The sequence below is a fragment of the Heterodontus francisci genome, chromosome 36 (assembly GCF_036365525.1).
Source record: "Heterodontus francisci isolate sHetFra1 chromosome 36, sHetFra1.hap1, whole genome shotgun sequence".
Classification (NCBI taxonomy): domain Eukaryota; kingdom Metazoa; phylum Chordata; class Chondrichthyes; order Heterodontiformes; family Heterodontidae; genus Heterodontus; species Heterodontus francisci.
This window is the reverse complement of record NC_090406.1, coordinates 467122-484050: the sequence shown is the minus strand read 5'-3', so window position 1 is coordinate 484050 and position 16929 is coordinate 467122.

Here is a 16929-nt window from a genome sequence, read left to right as displayed (position 1 = left end):
TTGAGCTCTAAACTTCGTGTTTTGTAACACACTTGTCCCACAAGTAGCAAATAGCAAAGCAATAAGAGTCCTACTACTGATACTATGGTCTGGGTTAGTATTGTAAACATGGACAGAGTCTGGAGCCATGGTTGTTGGCCTACATTATATACAGTCTCCCACCACTGGTGGTCATATCGCTGTTGTATTTCCTGCATTCTATGGTCATTGTTCTGCATCATTCTTAGTAAGTGTTTCTGTGAGGAGGTGGTCCTTTCTGTTCCCAGGCTGCAATGCTGACTGCTGTACCAATACCTAATAATTCCCTTTCCTGGAGTCTATCCCGCCTAATCATGATGGCAACATCCATGGATCCATGGCCCAATCACACTGGTCATAAATGCATCATATTACATTCATTTCAATATCACAATCCTTCCATCATGCATGGACTTAAAAGATTCTCCAGCTCTCTCTTTACCTGTATCCGTCTTGTGGATAGTTCTTACTAAATATTATTATTTTTCTAGCCCTTGAGCTGTCTTTCTGAACTTTAATTTGACACCCTCTTAGCAGTACCAATGTGTTTAATTTATCCTGATTATTGTAAAGTCATTTTCTCTATGGAGTATGTGTTAATGCCTTGATAATTTAAAAGGTTGTCTCTCTACTGGCCATATTAACCATTTCATGCCATGCTGCTTGTCAAGTAGGTGAACATGTCTGAGACCTGTTTTTCAATGCATTTCACCGTGCATTTTGCATGTTAGTTGCTTTACATGTACAAAATCACATCTGCACACTTACACTGGTATCCCAACATTATGCGACACATTCTCAACTCTCAGGCGATCTGATCAAAATATTAAAAACCAACATACTGTGGTGGGGCGGGGGTGGGGGGGGGGTGGAGGTGGGGGAGGGTGGGGGACAGTTCCTGGTGGTCTGTGAGATCTTACCTCCCCTTGCATGGTTCCGATGTCTCAGGTAGTGGCCAGACTATTGAATGTAGCTCTCTTTAGAAAGGCTCATACGCAAGGGTACAAATATCTCCAAGAGATAGCTATCAACGTACCAGTCTTATCTACACTTTCCTGACTTTCACTGGAAAGTCTGGACTTCTTGGAAGTTCTACACAATATTAATTTAACAGTTTGAATTCTAATTTCACCATTGTTCATCCCCAAAATTCCTTTATTAGCTCTTGCATCTGCTAGATCTAATTGCCAATTCCCATTAATTATAATTCTATTTCATTTTGATCCCTGGAGAAACTTTACAGTTCAATATTCATAATTCTTTAAGACAGAAATCAAACATTCCCATTTGATTCCAGGCATTACCATATTTTGTTTGTTTGTTTTTTCTCTATCTTAGATGACATTTTAAATTTAGTGGCACAGAGCTTACATATTGCTGAAAATGGAGGCATCTTGTCCAAACTGTGCCCTATTTCCTAAGTTTTTCCACTTTATCATAATAGTAAAGCTAAACATTAGTTTATGATAATGAGTTAGTTGTTAGTTTGTAATAGCTGGCTTTTAACAATTAGTACACTGGTTAGTAACTTTTAGTAACCTAATAATCTTACACTGCCCTCAAAAGGACAATCCCCTCATCCCAGGAACCAGTTTATTAACCTTTTGTTGCACTGCCTCTGGGAAAGTTTCCCTTTCCTTTGGTAAGGAGACCAAAACTACACACAGCATAGGTGTAGCCTCACCAATATCCTGCATAATTGCAGTAAGATGTCTTTACTCTTGTACTGTAATTGCTTTGTAATAAAAGCTAGCATATCATGTTATGTTCCTATCATAAAGAGATATGGGGATAGTGTGGGAAAAAGGTATTGAAGTGGATGATCAGCCATGATCATTGAATGGCAGAGCAAGCTCGATGGGATGAATGGCCTACTCCTGCTCCTATGTTGCTATCATTTGCTTTCCCAATTGCTTGCTGTACCTGCATGTCAACTTTGTGATTAGGTATAAGGACACCACAGGGTTAATTAGTAATCTCACAGTAAAAGATCATCTGGGAAAAAGTGATCACAAGGTAAATGAATGTCATATTAAGTTTAAGTTTCAGAATGACATACTCAAAACCGAAACAAAAATCTTAAACTTGCAAAGCCAATTACATTGAAATGAGGGGAAAGCTGGCTAAGATGAATTGGGTAAATAGACTAAAAGGTGGTAAATATATTTTGGGTTACATTTAAAGAAATTATTTAAAATACTCAACAAAAATATGTTTTACTTAAAAAAAAAATGAAATCCCTTCAAGCTTGATAAGGAAGTTAAGGATAGTATTAGATTAAAATAGGGTTATAATGTTGTGAAGAATAGTCATAAGCCTGAGGATTGGGAGAGTTAGAAACCAGCAAAAGGCAACCAAAAAGTTGAAAAGGGAAAAAAATAGAATGAGTAAACTAGCCAGGAATATAAAAAAACAGATTGTAATAGCTTTTACAAATATATATCTCTATAGTCATTTGTTAGTACAGAACTTGAGTATTGCTTGGGCCCCAGCTGTTCACAATATATATCAATGATTTGGATGTGGGGACCAAATGTAATTTTCCAAGTTTGCGAATGACACACAACTAGGCGGGAATGTGTGTTGTGAGGAAGATGCAAAGCGGCTTCAAGGTGTTTTGGACAAACTGACTGAGTGGGCAAGAATAGGGCAGATGGAATATAGAACAAAGAACAGTACAGCACAGGAACAGGCCATTCGGCCTTCCAAGCCTGCGCCGATCTTGATGCCTGCCTAAACTAAAACCTTCTGCACTTCCGGGGACCGTATCCCTCTATTCCCATCCTATTTATGAATTTGTCAAGATGCCTCTTAAAAGTTGCTATCGTACCTGCTTCCACCACCTCACCCGGCAGCAAGTTCCAGGCACTCACCACCCTCTGTGTAAAGAACTTGCCTCGCACATCCCCTCTAAACTTTGCCCCTTTCACCTTAAACCTATGTCCCCGAGGAACTGACTCTTCCACCCTGGGAAAAAGCTTCTAACTATCCACTCTGTCCATGCCACTCAGAACTTTGTAAACCTCTATCATGTCACCCCTCCACCTCCGTCGTTCCAGTGAAAACAATCTGAGTATATCCAACCTCTCCTCATAGCTAATGCCCTCCAGACCAGACAACATCCTGGTAAACCTCTTCTGTACCCTCTCCAAAGCCTCCACGTCCTTCTGGTAGTGTGGCGACCAGAATTGCACGCAATATTCTAAGTGTGGCCTAACTAAAGTTCTGTACAGCTGCAGCATGACTTGCCAATTTTTATACTCTATGCCCCGACCAATGAAGGCAAGCATGCCGTATGCCTTCTTGACTACCTTATCCACCTGCGTTGCCACTTTGTGACCTGTGGACCTTTACGCCCAGATCTCTCTGCCTGTCAATACTCCCAAGGGTTCTGCCATTTACTGTATACTTCCCACCTGCATTAGACCTTCCAAAATGCATTACCTCACGTTTGTCCGGATTAAACTCCATCTGCCATTTCTCCACCCAAATCTCCAGCCAATCTATATCCTGCTGTATCCTCTGACACTCCTCATCACTATCCACAACTCCACCAACCTTTGTGTCATCCGCAAACTTACTAATCAGACTAGCTACACTTTCCTCCAAATCATTTATATATACTACAAAGAGCAAAGGTCCCAGCACTGATCCCTGCAGAACACCACTAGTCACATCCCTCCATTCAGAAAAGCACCCTTCCACTGATACCCTCTGTCTTCTACGATAGAGCCAGTTCTGTATCCATCTTGCCAGCTCACCTCTGATCCCATGTGACTTCACCTTTTGTATCAGTCTGCCATGAGGGACCTTGTCAAAGGCGTTACTGAAGTCCATATAGATAACATCCACTGCCCTTCATCAATCATCTTTGTCACTTCCTCAAAAACCTCAATCAAATTAGTGAGACACGACCTCCCCTTCACAAAACCATGCTGCCTCTCGCTAATAGGTTCGTTTGTTTCCAAATGGGAGTAAATCCTGTCCCGAAGAATCCTCTCCAATAATTTCCCTACCACTGACGTTAGGCTCACCGGCCTATAATTTCCTGGATTATCCTTGCTACCCTTCTTAAACAAAGGAACAACATTGGCTATTCTCCAGTCCTCTGGGACCTCACCTGTAGCCAGTGAGGATACAAAGATTTCTGTCAAGGCCCCAGCAATTTCTTCCCTTGCCTCCCTTAGTATTCTGGGGTAGATTCCATCAGGCCCTGGGGACTTATCTACCTTAATGCTTTGCAAGACACCCAACACCTCCTCCTTTTTGATAACGACATGACCCAGACTATCTACACTCCCTTCCCTAGACTCATCATCCACCAAGTCCTTCTCTTTGGTGAATACTGATGCAAAATACTCATTTAGCACCTCGCCCATTTCCTCTGGCTCCACACAGATTCCCTTCTCTGTCCTTGAGTGGGCCAACCCTTTCCCTGGTTACCCTCTTGCTCTTTATATATGTATAAAAAGCCTTGGGATTATCCTTAATCCTGTTTGCCAATGACTTTTCATGACCCCTTTTAGCCCTCCTGACTCCTTGCTTACGTTCCTAGCGTCTGTTTCTAGCCTTCCAGCCCTTACGACTGTTTTCTTTTTCTTTTTGACTAGGCTCACAATATCCCGCGTTATCCAAGGTTCCCGAAACTTGCCAAACTTGTCTTTCTTCCTCACAGGAACATGCTGGTCCTGGATTCCAATCAACTGACGTTTGAATGACTCCTACATGTCAGATGTTGATTTACCCTCAAACAGCCACCCCCAATCTAAATTCTTCAGTTCCTGCCTAATATTGTTATAATTAGCCTTCCCCCAATTTAGCACCTTGACCCGAGGACTACTCTTATCCTTATCCACAATTACCTTAAAACTTATGGAATTATGGTCACTGTTCCCAAAATGCTCCCCTACTGAAACTTCGACCACCTGGCTGGGCTCATTCCCCAATACCAGGTCCAGTACGGCCCCATCCCTAGTTGGACTATCTACATATTGTTTCAAGAAGCCCTCCTGGATGCTCCTTACAAATTCTGCCCCATCCAAGCTCCTAGCACTAAGTAAGTCCCAGTGAATATAGGGGAAGTTAAAATCACCCACCACTACAACCCTGTTACCTTTACATCTTTCCAAAGTCTGTCTACATATCTGCTCCTCTACCTCCCGCTGGCTGTTGGGAGGCCTGCAGAAAACCCCCAACATCATGACTGCACTCTTCCTATTCCATAGCTCCACCTATATTGCCTCGCTGCACGACCCCTCAGAGGTGTCCTCCCGCAGTACAGCTGTGATATTCTCCTTAACAAGTAATGCAACTCCCCCACCCCTTTTACATCCCCCTCGATCCCGCCTGAAGCTTCTAAGGCCTGGAACATTTAACTGCCAATCCTGTCCTTCCTCAACCAAGTCTCTGTAATAGCAACATCATAGTTCCAAGTATTAATCCAAGCTCTAAGATCATCTGCCTTACCTGTTCTACTTCTCACATTGAAACAAATGCACTTCAGACCACCAGTCCCGCTGTGCTCCGCAACATCTCCCTGCCTGCTCTTCCTCTTAGTCTAACTAGCCTTATTTACTAGTTCCCCCTCATTTAATTCACTTGCTGTCCTATTGCTCTGGTTCCCACCCCCCTGCCACACTAGTTAAAACCCTCCCGAGTGACGCTAGCAAACCTCGCAGCCAGGATATTTGTGCCCCTCCAGTTTAGATGCAACCCGTCCTTCTTGTACAGGTCCCATCTGTCCCTGAAGAGGTCCCAATGGTCCAGATATCTGAAACCCTCCCTTCTACACCAGCTGTTCAGCCATGTGTTTAGCTGCACTATCTTCCTCTTTCTCGCCTCACCGGCTCATGGCACAGGGAGTAATCCTGAGATTACAACCCTAGAGGTCCTGTCTTTTAACTTTCTACTTAACTCCCCCTGCAGGACCTCGTCACTCTTCCTGCCTATGTCATTGGTACCGATGTGTACCACAACCTCTGGCTGTTCACCCTCCCCCTTCAGAATGCCCCCTGTCCGTTCAGAAACATCCTTGACCCTGGCACCAGGGAAGCAACATACCATCCTGGAGTCTCTTTCACATCCACAGAAGCGCCTATCTGTGCCCCTGACTATCGAGTCCCCTATAACTATTGCTCTTCTGCACTTTGTCCCTCCCTGCTGAACAACAGTGCCAGCCGTGGTGCCACTGCTCTGGCTGCTGCTGTTTCCCCCTGATAGGCCATCCCCCCCCAACAGTATCCAAAACGGTATACTTGTTAGAGAGGGGGATAGCCACAGGGGATTCCTGCACTGACTGCCTGCCCCTTCTAGCGGTCACCCATCTATCTGTGCCCCTGACTATCGAGTCCCCTATAACTATTGCTCTTCTGCACTTTGTCCCTCCCTGCTGAACAACAGTGCCAGCCGTGGTGCCACTGCTCTGGCTGCTACTGTTTTCCCCTGATAAGCCATCCCCCCCGACAGTATACTTGTTAGAGAGGGGGATAGCCACAGGGGATTCCTGCACTGACTGGCTGCCCCTTCTAGCAGTCACACATCTATCTGCCTGCACCTTGGGTGTAACCACTTCTCTAACCCTCCTGTCTATGACCCTTTCTGCCACCTGCATGCTCCTAAGTGCATCCAGTTGCCGCTCCAACCGATCCATGCGGTCTGTGAGGAGCTGCAACTGGGTACACTTCCTGCAGATATAGTCGTCCGGAACGCTGGAAGCGTCACGGACCTCCCACATCTCACAGGTGAAGCACTTCACCCCTCTAACTGACATTTCTAGCACTAATTAATAAATTAATTTAAAATAAATAAATACTTATTAAATCCTTTCTAAATTGTTATAACTATATGGTCCCTAGTGCTAGATTCCTACTATAAATATTAAATGCTAACTAAATACAGTAATCTCCTCCCTCTGGTTTAGTGACTCTACTTATTAATTAGTTAATTAGGGTTTTTATCAATTTTTATCAATATTTCATTTTCAAATTCAGTAAAAAAAATTCCCTACCAGCCAATTAGGTCACAGCTTTCCTGTGACGTCACTTTCAGTTTTTTTTACCAAGGTAAGTTTTTTATACTTACCGGTCCAGAACTCTGCCCTCCGAGTCTTCTCCCAGTCAGCTGTGCTCTTTGGAAGCTCTGGGCTCCCCTCACTCTGAGGACAGGTAGGAAATGATAGGAGCTCCTCGCTCCCTCCTTACTGAACTTCTTCACTTACCAAACCTCCACTGTAGCACTCTAGTGCAAACAAAGTTAGCACTGTAAGATGGCCCACTTTTATATTGACTGACTCTCGCCCCTGAAAATTGGTTTAAACCAAATCTCTGATTAACAAGGTACAGCTGCAAGCAGAGCCTGAGTGAACCCTGTTTAAAGCTGGTCCAAAACTCACCTTCCCCAACCCTAACAGCAACTGTTAAGTTGATCTGCTAAATAAAAGACAGATTAGATTTAAGATAAAATTAACCCTTAATTATCCTCACTTACCAAACCTCCACTGTAGCACTCTAATGCAACCCAAGTCAGCACTCCAGTGCAAATGTGGAATAATGTGAGGTTATCCACTTTGGTAGGAGGAATAGATGTACAGAGTATTTATTTTTAATTATTTATTTAGAGATACAGCACCGAAACAGGCCCTTCGGCCCACCAAGTCTGTGCCGACCAACAACCACCCATTTATACTAATCCTGCATTAATCCCATATTCTCTACCACATCCCCACCTTCCCTCAATTCTCCTACCATCTACCTACACTAGGGGCAATTACAATGGCCAGTTTACCTATCAACCTGCAAGTCTTTGGCTGTGGGAGGAAACCGGAGCACCCGGCAGAAACCCACGCAGACACAGGGAGAACTTGCAAACTCCGCACAGGCAGTACCCAGAACTGAACCCGGGTCGCTGGTGCTGTGAGGCTGCGGTGCTAACTACTGCGCCGCCCATTTCTTAAATGGTAAGAGATTAGAAAGTGTAGATGTACAAAGGGACCTTCTCAATAAGTCACTGAAAGCTAACATGAAGATGCAGCAAGCAATTAGGAAGGCTAATGGTATGTTAGCTTTTATTGCAAGAGGATTTGAGTACAGGAATAGTGAAGTCTTGCTTCAATTGTATAGAACCTTGGTTAGACCACACCTGGAATACTGTGTATGGTTTTGGCCCCCTTACCTTAGGAAGGATATTATTGCCATAGAGGGAGTGCAACAAAGGTTCATCAGACTTGTTCCCAGGATGGTGGGACTGTCCTATGAAGAGAGATTGGGGAAACTGGGCCTGTATTCTCTAGAGTTTTGAAGAATGAGAGGTGATCTCATTGAAACCTACAAAATACTGAAAGGGATAGACAGGGTAAATGCAGCTAAGTTGTTTCCCCTGGTTGGGGAGTCTAGAACTAGGGGACACAATTTCAAAATAAGGGGGAAGCCACTTTGGACAGAGATGAGGAGAAATTTCTTCACTCAGAGGGTTGTGAATCTTTGGAATTCTGTACCTCAGAGGGCTGTGGAGGCTCAGTCATTGAGTATGTTTAAAGCTGAGATTGACAGATTTCTAAATACAAATATCATAAGGGAATGTGAGGATAGTGTGGGGGAAAGACATTGAAGTGGATGATCAGCCATGATCATAGTGAATGGCGGGGCAGATGTGCTGAATGGCCTACTCCTGCTCTTATGTTCCTATGCTGAAAACAGAGACATTTCGTCGAAGATTTTTCCACACATTATATATGTCTACACCAGATGGACTGCAGCGGTTCAAGAAGGCAGCTCACCACCATCTTCTCAAGGGCAATTAGGATGGGCAATAAATTCTGGCTTAGCCAGCGACACCCACATCTTGTGAAAGAATAAAAAAAAGAAGAGAGCTGCTAAAGTAAGCATTGATCCATGAAAGGCAGATAGGAGAAATATGGGGAATGAGGAATTGGCAGAGATGTTGAACAAATATTTTGTCTGTCTTCACAGTAGAAGACACAAATTCTGCACCAGAAAAAGAGGGTAACCAAGGGGCTAACGGGAGTGAGGAACTTAAAGTAATTATCAGCAGAGAAAAGGTGTTGGAGAAACCTAAGGGACTGAAAGCTGACAAATCCCCAGGACCCAATGGCCTCCATCCTAGTGTTCTAAAAGGTAACTGTAGAGATGGTGGATGCACTGGTTAATTTTCCAAAATACCCTAGATTTTAGAAAGGTCCTAGTGGATTGGAAGTTAGCGAATGTAACACTGCTATTCAAGAAAGGAGGGAGAAAGAAAACAGGGAACTACAGGTCAGTCTGCCTGACATCAGTCATCAGGAAAATGCTGGAATCTATTAAGTAAGTCTGAACAATGCACTTATGATCAGACGGAGTCAATATTAATTTATGAAAGGGAAATCATGTTTGACAAATGTATTAGTTTTTTGAGGATGTAACTAGCAGGGTAGATAAAGGGGAACCAGTAGATGTAGTACCCTTGGAGTTCCAAAAGGCCTTGGATAAGGTGCCACTCAAAAGGTTAATACGCAAGATAAAGGCTCATGGAGTTGGGGGTAATATATGAGCAGGGATGGAGGATTTGTTAAAGGACAGGAAACAGTAGAGGATAAATAGAGCATTTTCAAGTTGGTAGGTAATGTGAAGGAATCTGTCCATAATAACAGGTTATAAGGTTTAAAGAGTTATTTTCCAATGAATTAGGGATTAAAAAATTAAAAGTAGAACTTCATCTGCCTGGAAGGGTAGGCATGTCAGGCCATGTTCAAGGACTCTAACATACTGTAGCATATTAAGTTCACCTTCAAACACAATGGCAGGTTCTGAAAAACAGAAACTCACTTCTTGAAAGCATAAACATATTTACTTCAGCAAGATACTAGCAATACAAGTTTTATAAATAATAATTGTAACTGAGAAGTGGCAGATGGAGTTCAACCTGGAAAAGTGTGAAGTGATTCATTTTGGAAGGTCGAATTTGAATGCGGAATACAGGCTTAAAGACAGGATTCTTGGTAGTGTGGAGGAACAGAGGGATCTTGGGGTCCATGTCCATAGATCGCTCAAAGTTGTCACCCAAGTTGATAGGGTTGTTAAGAAGGTGTATGGTGTGTTGGCTTTCATTAACAGGGGGATTGAGTTTAAGAGCCGCGAGGTTATGCTGCAGCTCTATAAAGCCCTGGTTCGACCACACTTGGAATATTGTGTTCAGTTCTGGTCGCCTCATTATAGGAAGGATGTGGAAGCTTTAGAGAGGGTGCAGATGAGATTTACCAGGATGCTGCCTGGACTGGAGGGCATGTCTTACGAAGAAAGATTGAGGGAGCTAGGGCTTTTCTCATTGGAGCAAAGAAGGATGAGAGGTGACTTGATAGAGGGGTACAAGATGATGAGAGGCATAGATAGAGTGGACAGTCAGAGACTTTTTCCCAGGGTGGAAAGGGCTATGACCAGGGGGCATAATTTTAAGGTGATTGGAGGAAGGTTTCGGGGAGATGTCAGAGGTAGGTTCTTTACACAGAGTGGTGGATGCGTGGAATGCGCTGCCAGCGGTGGTGGTAGAAGCAGATACATTGGGGACATTTAAGCGACTCTTGGATAGGTACATGGATGATAGTAGAATGAAGGGTAGGTAGTTACTTAGATCTTAGAGTAGGTTAAAGGTTCGGCACAACATCGTGGGCCGAAGGGCCTGTACTGTGCTGTACTGTTCTATGTTCTATGTAACTTACCACAACTTAACAATGGATGACATTATTTTCCACAGATAACTTACCTGTCAACTGAATCTGGGAAACTGAGTTACAATCTGAAACACTATTGCGTAGTTAGGAAGCACATTATTAAAGACAACTTTCACTATCCTGTTAGCTTTCGAGAGATATTGACCAACATCTTCCTGCTAACTCAGCCGTTCATTAGAAATTAAGTAATGTGATTTCAACTAGAAATTGACAGTTATACAGCTTTATTTGGGAAATTGAAGGGGACGAATCTACTTGTAAGAGGCAAAGCCCCCATATGTAAAAAATATAATTATGCAGTTTTGAAATAGTATAAATATTGGAACTACACAGTGGATCTTTAGAATCGTTGGATTCATTCCAGTCTTTCTCATAGTAAAGGTACGAGTTTTCTGCTGCAACGACAATAATCCTCCACTTAATTGGGATAGAGGTATCTCGCTAAACTCTGTTGCTTTCTACTCAGGGATTTAAGATAAATGCTATTTTAAATTTTGATGGGTTTCGTAAATTTTTTACTGCGACATTATTTGGACTTAAAACTTGAATCGTCTACTAGGAATACGATTATACTTTTGTTTCCTAGTACGTTGGAATTGTTTTACCCATCAAAGTATGAATTGCATGTGCAGTTCTGTAATAAACTTTTATGTAATTTAGAAAATATATTGTCTCATATAGTCTTCCGTATCTGAACTCAAGAACACAGCTCTGTACATTCTTTAGTGGTGAGGTACATTATTGAGGAGAGATGCCCGGACCCTCATAATATCTGGGTTGTTATAATCTGGCTAAAACTTGTTAAAAAGGTTACCTGGAGAAGGTTAATATCCTCTCCTGGTTTCTTTCCTTTGGGGAGAGTTAGATCAGTTCTTCAGACCCATTCAAGTGTCTGTGAGATCTGTCTTTCTCAACCTGAGTGAAAGTCATCATCTGGGGAGTACACCTGATCTGGGATGGTCCCAGAAAGGGGCTCGGATTATAATCCACTGGCTCTAGAATCTAGAACACAGGGATACAGTCTCAGGGAAGAAGGTCAGTTTCTTCAGAGGGTTGTGGATCGTTGGAATTCTCTACCCCAGAGGGTTGTGGATGCTCCATTGTTGTGTATATTTAAGGCTGATACAGATTTTTGGTCTCTCAGGGAATCAAGAACATAAGAAATAGGAGCAGGAGTCGGCCATTCAGCCCCTCAAGCCTGCCCCGCCATTCAATAAGATCATGGCTGATCTGCCCCAGACCTCAACTCCTCTTTCATGCCAGCTCCTCATAGCCCTCAACTCCCCGAGATTTCAAAAATCTATGTACCTCCTCTTTAAATACTTTCAGTATTTAAAGTAGCCTCCACAACTCTCTGGGGTAGCGAATTCCAGACATTCACTACCCTCTGAGAGAAGAAATTCCTTCGCATCTCAGTTTTAAATGCATGTCCCCTTTTTCTGTAACTATGTCCCCTAGTTCCAGATTCCCCTACTAGTGGAAACATCTTCTCAACATCTACCCTGTCAAGCCCCTTCAGAATCTTGCACGTTTCAATAAGACAACGCTTATTCTTCTAAACTCTAAGACTGCATTTGTTGACAACGCTATCGGTAGGTGGCGCTGTTTTGGCACATGCGCAAATACAGCATGTGCCACTAAAACGTCACAGATTGCGACTTTAGCAGCTGCCAGGACTAAAGATGGCACTGCTCAAAGAATCACACAGAGGCAACCTAACGAACACGTGGCAGCATACAATGGCCGGAGTGAGAGAGTGGAGCGGGCCGGGGAGAGCAGCGCGGGGGGCGGGGAGAGCAGCGCGGGGGACGGGGAGAGCAGCGGCGGCGGCGTCAGGGGGGAGAGCTGGGAGAAAAGAGGGGGAGAGGGAGAGGGAGAGGGAGGGGGGGAGAAAAGAGGGAGGAGGGGAGAAAAGAGGGAGGGGGGAGAAAAGAGGGAGGGGCGGAGAAAAGAAGGAGGGGGGAGAAAAGAGGGAGGAGGGGGAGAAAAGAGGGAGGAGGGGGAGAAAAGAGGGAGGGGGAGAAAAGAGGGAGGGGGAGAAACGAGGGAGGGGGGAAAGAGGGAGGGGGAGAAAAGAGGGAGGGGGAGAAAAGAGGGAGGGGGGAGAAAAGAGGGAGGAGGAGGGGGGAAAGAGGGAGGGTGAAAGAGGGAGGGAAAAGGGGAAAGGGGGGAAAGAGGGAAGGGGGGAAAGAGGGAAGGGGGGAAAGAGGGAGGGGGAGAAAAGAGGGAGGGGGAGAAAAGAGGGAGGGGGAGAAAAGAGGGAGGGGGGAGAAAAGAGGGAGGAGGAGGGGGGAAAGAGGGAGGGGGAAAGATGGAGGGAAAAGGGGAAAGGGGGGAAAGAGGGAAGGGGGGAAAGAGGGAGGGGGAGAAAAGAGGGAGGGGGAGAAAAGAGGGAGGGGTGAGAGAAAAGAGGGAGGGGGAGAAAAGAGGGAGGGGGGAGAAAAGAGGGAGGAGGAGGGGGGAAAGAGGGAGGGGGGAAAGAGGGAGGGAAAAGGGGAAAGGGGGGAAGGAGGGAAAAGGGGAAAGGGGGGAAAGAGGGAAGGGGGGAAAGAGGGAGGGGTGAAAGTGGGAGGGGGAAAGAGGGAGGGGGAGAACTGGGGGAGGAGGGGAGGGAGAGGGAGGAGGGGAGGGTGGGGGAGAGCGGGGGGGTGGGGGCAAGCGGGGGAGTGAGGGGGGAGCGGGGGGGTGAGGGGGGAGAGCGGGGGGGGTGGGGGCGAGCGGGGGGGTGAGGGGGGAGAGCGGGGGGGAGGGCAACGGTGGGGGAGAGTGGTGGGGGGGGAAGGGCGGCCGTGGGGGAGAGTGGGGGGGGGAGCAGCGGAACGGAAGAGGAGTGCCTTTTTCTGTGCATGCGCCATAAACACAACAGCAAAAGACTTACCGGCCGGTCCCTGCACCCAGCGACACCAAGGTCTTCGGCCGCTCGCTCCCCGCGGCTCTCTATGGCCTCTCGCTTCCGGCCCTCTCCATTCAGCCATTCCTTCCAGCTGTGGATGCCCAATCCAGTTGCATTCTCCCCTACTTCTCAACAGTACTTCAGGCATTGCAACTGTCTGGTCCCTTCCTTTTGCATGCTCCCTCTCCCCACCCCTCCTCCCTCCCCCTCTTCACCCACCCCTCTATCCCCCTCTTCACCCACCCCTCCCTCTAACCCCCTCCCTCTACCCCCCTACCTCCACCCCTCCACCACAGTTGAATATCTGAAGTGCAGTTGCAAAGTCGGGGAAATAGCATCCAAAACAAAACCTCAACAATTCTGGTTTTAATTATTGAGAAGTTTTATTAAGTTCATTAAGTATCCGAGGCACTGCTGTGCATGGATACATGAGTGTTGTGTCCAGCATTCCCGTTAGACAGACAGGCCGAGTCTCTGCTATGCACAGCTAAAGAGATTGTTCCTGGAGAGCCTTGTGGTGAATGAACGCTTGGCTCTCTATTCCACTACTGTATTGTCCATGTGAAGAAGGCAAAGTCACAAGAGTCTGAGCTCAGTCTATTCTTGTTGAATGTTCCCCAAGCGCATCCCAATGTGCATTCCCAATTCATCCATAAATGCAATGTTCCTTTCCACATCGTGACAAGCTCCGCAGCATGATCCAGTTGCCTTCGTTGCTTGAATGATGACCTTAAGTCTCAAGGATTGTTTTCTCAAGGGCACATTTTACATGAAAAGAAATAAGGAAAGAACAGGAGTGTCAGAGCTTCCCTCCCTCCAATGAAATTACTGTTGAGCATGCTTTGTGCTCTGCAGGATAGGCATGTACTGATAACACCGCCAATGAATCACTTAGTACCCACCTCAGCTGTAGGAGGCAGGATGATGTTACTGCCCCTATCTCGTGATGGTTCAATGCTGCTCTCAGGGAAAATATGAATGATGTGAGGGTGCTAGAAAAAAGAAGCACATTTCTTTTGGACTATGAACATAAAGCAGGCCATTTAGCCCAGCTGTTCCCTGCTAGTGGTTATGCTACTCCTGCGCCTTCCCATACAGCAAGGAGAGGGTACCGCAGGTGGGGGAAGTGGAGCTTTGAACAGGCAGGCATATGTTCAGGAAGTTCAGGAAGGCTATTAAGGGACCACACGGAATACGAGATGAGATAAGAAATACAGAATGTACTCCATTGAAACGTTACAAAAACAAAAGTGACCGTTTAGATGGAAGGTTGTTTGCTGGACTGCAGCACATGTACTGCCTGCACACAGCAACTTACAATAGGGACTGCAGCACATGTACTGCCTGCACACAGCAACTTACAACAGGGACTGCAGCACATGTACTGCCTGCACACAGCAACTTACAACAGGGACTGCAGCACATGCAATGCCCCAGACAATGGAAATGTTTTCAGAGCAACTTACCTTGGAACATTCTCCTCTGTCTAATAAAAATGAAGCAAATCTCCAAAACGACTAAATAATTGAGATAAAATGCGAGAAAATGCCCGACGAAACCTCTCCTCATTCCACTTTCAAAAACTCGCACCAAAGCTTTGACGCATGCGTGAATATCGGAAGATATGGTGGCGTTGCATGAAGCACATGCGCAGAGGCCAACCTGGCGCGTTGCCCGAGGAAGACGACGTAACGCGATGACGTCACCAGCGCATGCGCAAACTGGTCCTGGCAAGCAGGAATGCAGCACATGCGCAGAGAGCAGAAGACTGTCTGCACATGTGCGCACCGCGGCGCAGCCTGATGACGTCGGCGCTGGCCAGCGTTGTCAGGAATCACTTTGACACTCTAATGAATAAAGGCCTAACCCATTTAGCCATTCTTAATAAGTCAACCCCTTCATCCCAGGAATCAACCTAGTGAATCTCTTTTGAACTGCCTCCAATCCCAGTGTATCCTTTCTTAAATACGGGGACCAAAACTGTACACAGTACTCCAGGTGCTGCCTCATGAGCACCATGTATTGTTGTAACAAGACTTTCCTATTTTTAAACTTGCCTTCTTAATTACTTGCTGCACCTGCATGCTAATTTTTGTGTTTCCTGCACAAGAACACCTAGATCCCTCTGTGCTGCACTTTTTTGGAGTCTTTCTCCATTTAAATAATAGTCTACCTTTTGATTCTTCCTACCAAAGTGCATGACCTCACACTTTCCTACATTAAACTCCATCTGCCAAGTTTTTGCCCACTCACTCAACCTATCTATATCCCCTTGCAGATTCCTTATGTCCTCAGCACAACATGCCCTCCCACCTATTTTTGCATTATCAGAACATTTGGATATATTACACTCTGCCCCCTCCTCCAAGTCATTAATATAGATAGTAAATAATTGAGGCCCTAGGACTGATCCTTGTGGCACTCCACTAGTTACGTCTTTCCAACCTGAAAAAGACCTATTAATCCTGACTCTATGTCTTCTGTGAGTTAACCAATCCTCAATCCATGCTAATACATTACCCCCGATACCGTGAGCTCCGATCTCGTGCAATAGTCTTTTATGTGGCACCTTATTGAATGCCTTCTGGAAATCTAAATACACTACATTTACCGGTTCCCCTTTATCAACTCTGTTTGTTATATCCTCAAAGAACTAGCAAACTTGTCAAACATGAGAACAATTTCCCAATTTGCAGATGACTCAAAGCTTGAAAGTATTGTGAACTATGAGGAAAATGGTGATAGACTTCAAGAGTCAAAACAGGCTGATGGAATGGGTAGACATGTGTCAGATGAAATTTTAATGCAGAGAAGGGTGAAGTGATTCATTCTGGTAGGAAGGATGGTAAAAAGCGATACAATTCTAAAGGAGGTGCAAGAGCAGAGGAACCTGAGGGTATATGTGCACAAATCGTTGAAGGTGGTAGGGCAGATTGAGAGAGTGGTTGACAAGGCATATGGGATCATAGGCTTTATAAGTAGAGGCACAGAATACAAAAGCAAGGAGTTATGATAAACCTTATCAAACACTAGTTCAGCCTCAACTGGAGTATTGAGTCCAATTCTGGGCACCATGCTTTAGGAAGGATGTGAAGGAGTTGGAGAGGGTGCAGAAAAGATTTGAGAGTTGTTCTAGGGATGAGAGACTTCAGTTACATTGATAGATTGGTGAAGCTGGGACTCCTCCTTGGAGTAGAAAAGGTTGAGAGGAAATTTGATAGGTGTTCAAAATCATGAGGGGTCTGGACAGAGTAAGTAGAAACTGTTCCCATTGACGGAAGGGTTGACAACCAGAGGA